Source organism: Gobius niger (assembly GCF_951799975.1).
Source record: "Gobius niger genome assembly, chromosome: 19".
Lineage (NCBI taxonomy): Eukaryota > Metazoa > Chordata > Actinopteri > Gobiiformes > Gobiidae > Gobius > Gobius niger.
This window is the reverse complement of record NC_136870.1, coordinates 28,768,070-28,777,254: the sequence shown is the minus strand read 5'-3', so window position 1 is coordinate 28,777,254 and position 9,185 is coordinate 28,768,070.

The following is a 9,185-nucleotide window of genomic DNA, read 5'->3' as shown; positions in this document are numbered from 1 at the left end:
AACCGGAGAGAAGTTGTGTTGAGTCAAGCGTGCCGATTTTTTGGACATGTGCACATGGAGACACATCAAGTACCTGGATACAAGATGCTCTGAAGAACAGTTCAGAGCTCACAGTATTTATACACAAAGACAAACAATGATCATACGATTGTGGAATGCCCCCAATGGTGTAATGGTTCAGATTGACCTAAGACATTCAAAAACGCTGACGAAGATGTATTAGACAAACGTCGCCAAAGCAAGGACACAGACACCCTGTCTCCAATTCGAGATAAGATGTACTGCCCCGGCCACGCAGGTGTCCGAGCAGGTGTCCCTTAGCTGTAAACACTGTCTCTTAGCTGTAAACACTGTCTCTTAGCTGTAAACACTGTCCCTTAGCTGTAAACACTGTCTCTTAGCTGTAAACACTGTCTCTTAGCTGTAAACACTGTCTCTTAGCTGTAAACACTGTCTCTTAGCTGTAAACACTGTCTCTTAGCTGTAAACACTGTCCCTTAGCTGTAAACACTGTCCCTTAGCTGTAAACACTGTCTCTTAGCTGTAAACACTGTCTCTTAGCTGTAAACACTGTCCCTTAGCTGTAAACACTGTCTCTTAGCTGTAAACACTGTCTCTTAGCTGTAAACACTGTCCCTTAGCTGTAAACACTGTCTCTTAGCTGTAAACACTGTCTCTTAGCTGTAAACACTGTCCCTTAGCTGTAAACACTGTCTCTTAGCTGTAAACACTGTCTCTTAGCTGTAAACACTGTCTCTTAGCTGTAAACACTGTCTCTTAGCTGTAAACACTGTCCCTTAGCTGTAAACACTGTCCCTTAGCTGTAAACACTGTCTCTTAGCTGTAAACACTGTCTCTTAGCTGTAAACACTGTCCCTTAGCTGTAAACACTGTCTCTTAGCTGTAAACACTGTCTCTTAGCTGTAAACACTGTCTCTTAGCTGTAAACACTGTCTCTTAGCTGTAAACACTGTCTCTTAGCTGTAAACACTGTCTCTTAGCTGTAAACACTGTCTCTTAGCTGTAAACACTGTCCCTTAGCTGTAAACACTGTCCCTTAGCTGTAAACACTGTCCCTTAGCTGTAAACACTGTCTCTTAGCTGTAAACACTGTCTCTTAGCTGTAAACACTGTCCCTTAGCTGTAAACACTGTCCCTTAGCTGTAAACACTGTCTCTTAGCTGTAAACACTGTCTCTTAGCTGTAAACACTGTCCCTTAGCTGTAAACACTGTCCCTTAGCTGTAAACACTGTCTCTTAGCTGTAAACACTGTCTCTTAGCTGTAAACACTGTCTCTTAGCTGTAAACACTGTCTCTTAGCTGTAAACACTGTCCCTTAGCTGTAAACACTGTCTCTTAGCTGTAAACACTGTCTCTTAGCTGTAAACACTGTCCCTTAGCTGTAAACACTGTCTCTTAGCTGTAAACACTGTCTCTTAGCTGTAAACACTGTCCCTTAGCTGTAAACACTGTCCCTTAGCTGTAAACACTGTCTCTTAGCTGTAAACACTGTCTCTTAGCTGTAAACACTGTCTCTTAGCTGTAAACACTGTCCCTTAGCTGTAAACACTGTCTCTTAGCTGTAAACACTGTCTCTTAGCTGTAAACACTGTCTCTTAGCTGTAAACACTGTCTCTTAGCTGTAAACACTGTCTCTTAGCTGTAAACACTGTCTCTTAGCTGTAAACACTGTCTCTTAGCTGTAAACACTGTCCCTTAGCTGTAAACACTGTCTCTTAGCTGTAAACACTGTCCCTTAGCTGTAAACACTGTCCCTTAGCTGTAAACACTGTCCCTTAGCTGTAAACACTGTCTCTTAGCTGTAAACACTGTCTCTTAGCTGTAAACACTGTCTCTTAGCTGTAAACACTGTCTCTTAGCTGTAAACACTGTCTCTTAGCTGTAAACACTGTCCCTTAGCTGTAAACACTGTCCCTTAGCTGTAAACACTGTCCCTTAGCTGTAAACACTGTCCCTTAGCTGTAAACACTGTCTCTTAGCTGTAAACACTGTCTCTTAGCTGTAAACACTGTCTCTTAGCTGTAAACACTGTCTCTTAGCTGTAAACACTGTCCCTTAGCTGTAAACACTGTCCCTTAGCTGTAAACACTGTCTCTTAGCTGTAAACACTGTCTCTTAGCTGTAAACACTGTCCCTTAGCTGTAAACACTGTCTCTTAGCTGTAAACACTGTCTCTTAGCTGTAAACACTGTCTCTTAGCTGTAAACACTGTCCCTTAGCTGTAAACACTGTCTCTTAGCTGTAAACACTGTCTCTTAGCTGTAAACACTGTCCCTTAGCTGTAAACACTGTCCCTTAGCTGTAAACACTGTCCCTTAGCTGTAAACACTGTCCCTTAGCTGTAAACACTGTCTCTTAGCTGTAAACACTGTCTCTTAGCTGTAAACACTGTCCCTTAGCTGTAAACACTGTCCCTTAGCTGTAAACACTGTCTCTTAGCTGTAAACACTGTCTCTTAGCTGTAAACACTGTCCCTTAGCTGTAAACACTGTCCCTTAGCTGTAAACACTGTCTCTTAGCTGTAAACACTGTCTCTTAGCTGTAAACACTGTCTCTTAGCTGTAAACACTGTCTCTTAGCTGTAAACACTGTCTCTTAGCTGTAAACACTGTCCCTTAGCTGTAAACACTGTCCCTTAGCTGTAAACACTGTCCCTTAGCTGTAAACACTGTCTCTTAGCTGTAAACACTGTCTCTTAGCTGTAAACACTGTCCCTTAGCTGTAAACACTGTCCCTTAGCTGTAAACACTGTCTCTTAGCTGTAAACACTGTCTCTTAGCTGTAAACACTGTCCCTTAGCTGTAAACACTGTCTCTTAGCTGTAAACACTGTCTCTTAGCTGTAAACACTGTCTCTTAGCTGTAAACACTGTCTCTTAGCTGTAAACACTGTCCCTTAGCTGTAAACACTGTCCCTTAGCTGTAAACACTGTCTCTTAGCTGTAAACACTGTCTCTTAGCTGTAAACACTGTCTCTTAGCTGTAAACACTGTCTCTTAGCTGTAAACACTGTCTCTTAGCTGTAAACACTGTCTCTTAGCTGTAAACACTGTCTCTTAGCTGTAAACACTGTCTCTTAGCTGTAAACACTGTCTCTTAGCTGTAAACACTGTCCCTTAGCTGTAAACACTGTCCCTTAGCTGTAAACACTGTCTCTTAGCTGTAAACACTGTCTCTTAGCTGTAAACACTGTCCCTTAGCTGTAAACACTGTCCCTTAGCTGTAAACACTGTCTCTTAGCTGTAAACACTGTCCCTTAGCTGTAAACACTGTCTCTTAGCTGTAAACACTGTCTCTTAGCTGTAAACACTGTCTCTTAGCTGTAAACACTGTCTCTTAGCTGTAAACACTGTCTCTTAGCTGTAAACACTGTCTCTTAGCTGTAAACACTGTCTCTTAGCTGTAAACACTGTCTCTTAGCTGTAAACACTGTCTCTTAGCTGTAAACACTGTCCCTTAGCTGTAAACACTGTCCCTTAGCTGTAAACACTGTCTCTTAGCTGTAAACACTGTCTCTTAGCTGTAAACACTGTCTCTTAGCTGTAAACACTGTCTCTTAGCTGTAAACACTGTCTCTTAGCTGTAAACACTGTCTCTTAGCTGTAAACACTGTCTCTTAGCTGTAAACACTGTCTCTTAGCTGTAAACACTGTCTCTTAGCTGTAAACACTGTCCCTTAGCTGTAAACACTGTCCCTTAGCTGTAAACACTGTCTCTTAGCTGTAAACACTGTCTCTTAGCTGTAAACACTGTCCCTTAGCTGTAAACACTGTCTCTTAGCTGTAAACACTGTCTCTTAGCTGTAAACACTGTCTCTTAGCTGTAAACACTGTCCCTTAGCTGTAAACACTGTCTCTTAGCTGTAAACACTGTCTCTTAGCTGTAAACACTGTCTCTTAGCTGTAAACACTGTCTCTTAGCTGTAAACACTGTCCCTTAGCTGTAAACACTGTCCCTTAGCTGTAAACACTGTCTCTTAGCTGTAAACACTGTCTCTTAGCTGTAAACACTGTCCCTTAGCTGTAAACACTGTCCCTTAGCTGTAAACACTGTCTCTTAGCTGTAAACACTGTCTCTTAGCTGTAAACACTGTCCCTTAGCTGTAAACACTGTCCCTTAGCTGTAAACACTGTCTCTTAGCTGTAAACACTGTCTCTTAGCTGTAAACACTGTCTCTTAGCTGTAAACACTGTCCCTTAGCTGTAAACACTGTCTCTTAGCTGTAAACACTGTCTCTTAGCTGTAAACACTGTCTCTTAGCTGTAAACACTGTCTCTTAGCTGTAAACACTGTCCCTTAGCTGTAAACACTGTCCCTTAGCTGTAAACACTGTCTCTTAGCTGTAAACACTGTCTCTTAGCTGTAAACACTGTCCCTTAGCTGTAAACACTGTCCCTTAGCTGTAAACACTGTCCCTTAGCTGTAAACACTGTCTCTTAGCTGTAAACACTGTCTCTTAGCTGTAAACACTGTCTCTTAGCTGTAAACACTGTCTCTTAGCTGTAAACACTGTCTCTTAGCTGTAAACACTGTCTCTTAGCTGTAAACACTGTCTCTTAGCTGTAAACACTGTCTCTTAGCTGTAAACACTGTCTCTTAGCTGTAAACACTGTCTCTTAGCTGTAAACACTGTCCCTTAGCTGTAAACACTGTCCCTTAGCTGTAAACACTGTCTCTTAGCTGTAAACACTGTCTCTTAGCTGTAAACACTGTCTCTTAGCTGTAAACACTGTCTCTTAGCTGTAAACACTGTCTCTTAGCTGTAAACACTGTCCCTTAGCTGTAAACACTGTCTCTTAGCTGTAAACACTGTCTCTTAGCTGTAAACACTGTCCCTTAGCTGTAAACACTGTCCCTTAGCTGTAAACACTGTCCCTTAGCTGTAAACACTGTCTCTTAGCTGTAAACACTGTCTCTTAGCTGTAAACACTGTCTCTTAGCTGTAAACACTGTCTCTTAGCTGTAAACACTGTCTCTTAGCTGTAAACACTGTCTCTTAGCTGTAAACACTGTCCCTTAGCTGTAAACACTGTCCCTTAGCTGTAAACACTGTCTCTTAGCTGTAAACACTGTCTCTTAGCTGTAAACACTGTCTCTTAGCTGTAAACACTGTCCCTTAGCTGTAAACACTGTCCCTTAGCTGTAAACAGGGTACAGTGCGTACTTGTCAGTCGCTCATAACACATACATAATGCAATTACAATAAAGCATAATAATAAACGTATAATAATATATAATATACAGTTGGATTTCCATAATTTCCATAACAGCAGTTCCAGTTAAATCATGACCCCCTCCCTCTTCATTCTAACCTGTCTTTTCTACAGTGCTGCCGGTGAATGCACTGATGGGAGTGTCCGGTTTCTGCTGAACATAAACAGTCTCAGTGTGAGTTTGTGATTCGTTGCTGAAGTTTTCTTAGAGGCGACAGAGCCCGGCACGAGTCACTGTCATAGATACTTTGACCAGATCTACTGTCATGGTGTTACAGGGGTTATTTCCTGCTCTGAATCTGAATGTATTCATAGAAAGGGAAAACCCCCCGGGCGGCTCTTTAGCTGGAACACTGAGAGTCTGAGAGGGCGAGACTGAGAAACATCTCAAGTATGTGCTGAATTAAAAACATTCAGGCCGGTGTTTCTCAGGTCGAAGCTAAAGCCGGATGTTTAAAGGACAGTTTTATACAGAAACTCAAAATGAATCTGCAAAGGAACAAACATGAGGAGGTTTAAGGCGTGTCAGAAGCATCTGCTCTGGGGGGGAGCTGGTGATGCCTGGAGCTCCTGGGTGAAGCGGAGGAGAGGCTGGGCTCTGGTTCAGTTGGAAGTTGTTACGGCCAAACTCATGTGAGCAGAGGATCGGTCCAGGTCCAGGTCCAGGTCCAGGTCCAGGTCCAGGCCCAGGTCCAGGCCCAGGCCCAGGTCCAGGTCCAGGTCCAGGTCCAGGTCCAGGCCCAGGCCCAGGCCCAGGCCCAGGCCCAGGTCCAGGTCCAGGCCCAGGCCCAGGCCCAGGTCCAGGTCCAGGTCCAGGTCCAGGCCCAGGTCCAGGCCCAGGTCCAGGCCCAGGCCCAGGCCCAGGCCCAGGCCCAGGTCCAGGTCCAGGTCCAGGCCCAGGCCCAGGTCTCCAAGAGGCAGATGGATTTGATGAACCCAGGCTTGGTTGTTTTTTGATGATAACGGTGACTCTATGGTCGGACCGGTTTGGCTCTGGTCTGTTACGGAAAAGTCGTCAAACCGGGTTTGAGGAAAGAGCCTGATATAAACCCCGTCTGTCTGACACGTTTGGAGAATCTCTCTGTCTCTGAGACGTTTGGAAGAATCTCTCTGTCTCTGAGACGTTTGGAAGAATCTCTCTGTCTCTGAGACGTCTGGAGGATTTTACATCATGAAGATTTGTGTTTTCCTGTTGGGACTCGTGATAAACGGAGCTTCATCCAGTCAGTATCTTTACATTTGTTTTTTTTTCGCTGACAAAAACCCCCTGTTTCTATTGATCTGTGATGTTTATCTCCTCTTTACAGACTGAGCTTTATATTACTTTGCTCATTTCAATCACTTTGACAAATGTTTTCTTTTCGATCTCGTCATTATTATTATTAGAGGTGCGTCACTGAAACAGACTCTGTTAACTGTGTATCCAGTTTATACAGTGCATTAATTGTTGTTTTGGTCCTTGTGATATTTGATATATATTTAAATATAAATTGAAAGCTCAAATAAAGTCATTATTTAGTGCTTTGGGAACAGCTGAGATGAGGAAACATCAGTGTTCACTTTCCAGCACAGACACGTTTAAGTGACGTCTGAAACAAACAAATATTTTATCTGGAAAAAAATCTTACCAGGAAATGTTCGTGTTTAGTTTAGTTTATTTCTTTGACAGGGACATGTACGAGATGTTTTGTACCAGACTTTAGCTCCTGGAGCTCATTTCCATCTGCAGACAGACAATTACAAAACACGACAAAACATAAAACAGTTCATCATATTTACAGACAGTATTTACATTTTATATACAACTTTAAAAAAGTACATTTTATTAAAGGTAAAACTTGTTCCTCTTTCGTCCATACCTGACCCTTCTCAGATGGCACATGTACTTGTTGTTTTTTCTTTAATGCCGACATGTTTGAGTTTCCAGAAAATGTTGTTTCACATCCAGACAGAATCGTACGAAGTCTTTGCATAGTTTCAGTGCAGACTGTGACCTGTGACCCAGGGAGGAATCACACCAGGAACTAATGCTTATGAGAAGAGACTGTTGTCTGTGTGCGTACAGGACAGTTAAGTTTGTATATATTTATATATATATATATATATATATATATTAAAAAAACGAACTCTTCCTCCCCCCCCCGGGCTGTCTCTTCCTCCTCCTGCTCGGGTCCTCTCCCGTCGGTACCTGAGGGTTCAGTATCTTTTCTGGACCGAGAGTCTGATGTATTTCCTGGGATCTGCTGGAGCCACTCCTCCAGTTTGGGGGTCACTGCCCCGAGTGCCCCAACGACCACGGGCACCACTGATGCTTCACCCTCCAGGTTTTCTCCAGCTCTTCTCTGAGCCCCTGGTATTTCTCTAGTTTCTCCTGTTCCTTTTTCCTGATGTTGAAGTCTTGGTGTTGCTATGTCGACCACAGCGGCTCCTCTGCCCTTTGTCACCACCACAATGTCCGGTTGGTTCATCACCTTCTGTCCGTCTGGATCTGGACGTCCCACAGGATCTTGGCTCGGTCGTTCTCGACCACCTTTGGAGGTGTTTCCACTTTGACCTTGGGGTTTCCAGCCCAGACTCTGCACAGATGTTCCTGTACACTATACCAGCCACTTGGTTATGGCTCCATGTAAGCTTTCCCTGCCAGCATCTTACACCCTGCAGTTATGTGCTGGATTGTCTCATTGGCCTCTTTGCACAGTCTACACCTGGGGTCTTGTCTGGTGTGGTAGATCTGGGCCTCTATTGCTCTGGTGCTCGAGGCTCCTGTGCAGCCATGATGAGCCTCAGTGCTGTCCTTTAGTCCTGCTCTGTCCTTTAGGAGGACCACTTCAGTTATGTTTGGGTGGTACCTGCCGTGTAGGGGCTTCAGTTATGTTTGGGTGGTACCTGCCGTGTAGGGGCTTCAGTTATGTTTGGGTGGTACCTGCCGTGTAGGGGCCACTTCAGTTATGTTTGGGTGGTACCTGCCGTGTAGGGGCCACTTCAGTTATGTTTGGGTGGTACCTGCCGTGTAGGGGCTTGTCCTCCCATGACGGGACCTCCAGCACCTCATCTTCTGTTCCCCATTGTCTGAGACATTCACTGAGCACGTCATCTGTCGGAGCCTTGTCCTTGATGTTCTTATGGATCTTGGATGTTTCATCCTGGATAGTGGCTCTCACACTCACTAGTCCTCGGCCTCCTTCCTTACGGCGAGCGTACAGTCTCAGGGTGCTGGATTTGGGGTGGACCCTCCTTCCTTACGGCGAGCGTACAGTCTCAGGGTGCTGGATTTGGGGTGGACCCTCCTTCCTTACGGCGAGCGTACAGTCTCAGAGTGCTGGATTTGGGGTGAACCCTCCTTCCTTACGGCGAGCGTACAGTCTCAGAGTGCTGGATTTGGGGTGGACCCTCCTTCCTTACGGCGAGCGTACAGTCTCAGAGTGCTGGATTTGGGGTGGACCCTCCTTCCTTACGGCGAGCGTACAGTCTCAGGGTGCTGGATTTGGGGTGGACCCTCCTTCCTTACGGCGAGCGTACAGTCTCAGGGTGCTGGATTTGGGGTGGACCCTCCTTCCTTACGGCGAGCGTACAGTCTCAGGGTGCTGGATTTGGGGTGGACCCTCCTTCCTTACGGCGAGCGTACAGTCTCAGGGTGCTGGATTTGGGGTGGACCCTCCTTCCTTACGGCGAGCGTACAGTCTCAGGGTGCTGGATTTGGGGTGGACCCTCCTTCCTTACGGCGAGCGTACAGTCTCAGGGTGCTGGATTTGGGGTGGACCCTCCTTCCTTACGGCGAGCGTACAGTCTCAGGGTGCTGGATTTGGGGTGGACCCTCCTTCCTTACGGCGAGCGTACAGTCTCAGGGTGCTGGATTTGGGGTGAACCCTCCGTGCATGGTTAGGAGCTTTCACGTCTTAACATCTGTGGTCTGTATCTCATCCTTTGGCAGCTTATTATTCCTGCAGGGTC